Source organism: Mastomys coucha, unplaced genomic scaffold, assembly GCF_008632895.1.
Source record: "Mastomys coucha isolate ucsf_1 unplaced genomic scaffold, UCSF_Mcou_1 pScaffold9, whole genome shotgun sequence".
Lineage (NCBI taxonomy): Eukaryota > Metazoa > Chordata > Mammalia > Rodentia > Muridae > Mastomys > Mastomys coucha.
In genome coordinates this window covers 35,935,315-35,935,621 of record NW_022196915.1, presented here as the reverse complement: position 1 = coordinate 35,935,621, position 307 = coordinate 35,935,315, and the positions used below count along the sequence as shown (strand labels likewise).

Here is a 307-nt window from a genome sequence, read left to right as displayed (position 1 = left end):
CATGACCCATATCACTTAGGCCAGAGCTACATTCCCAGCCCCACATTCTGAAGTTCTAGAAGCACTCTGTCAATGCAGAGAAACCTCATAAAAAAGCAAATCTGGCCATCCCACTCCCCTAGTGAGAAAGCAATCGCCAGGGCTGGAAAGCTGGCTGAATGAAAGTGCTTCCCTTTCTTCCAGAGGACCCAAGTTAGGTTCCCAGCCCTCATATAGGGTGGCTCAAAACTGCCTGTAAGTCCAGCTCCAGGGAATCTGATGCCCTCTTCCAGCCTCCTCCAGAACCTGCCCACACATTCCATACAAT

The 307-nt window shown here is 50.5% G+C and overlaps 1 protein-coding gene across 3 annotated transcripts in view; it reads left to right on the top strand.

Annotated features, from left to right (window-relative positions):
• The window catches only part of Ccdc198 (coiled-coil domain containing 198), a 24,139-nt gene that overhangs the window by 16,199 nt on the left and 7,633 nt on the right, over positions 1-307 (top strand). The gene's annotated exons all lie outside the window — the stretch shown is intronic.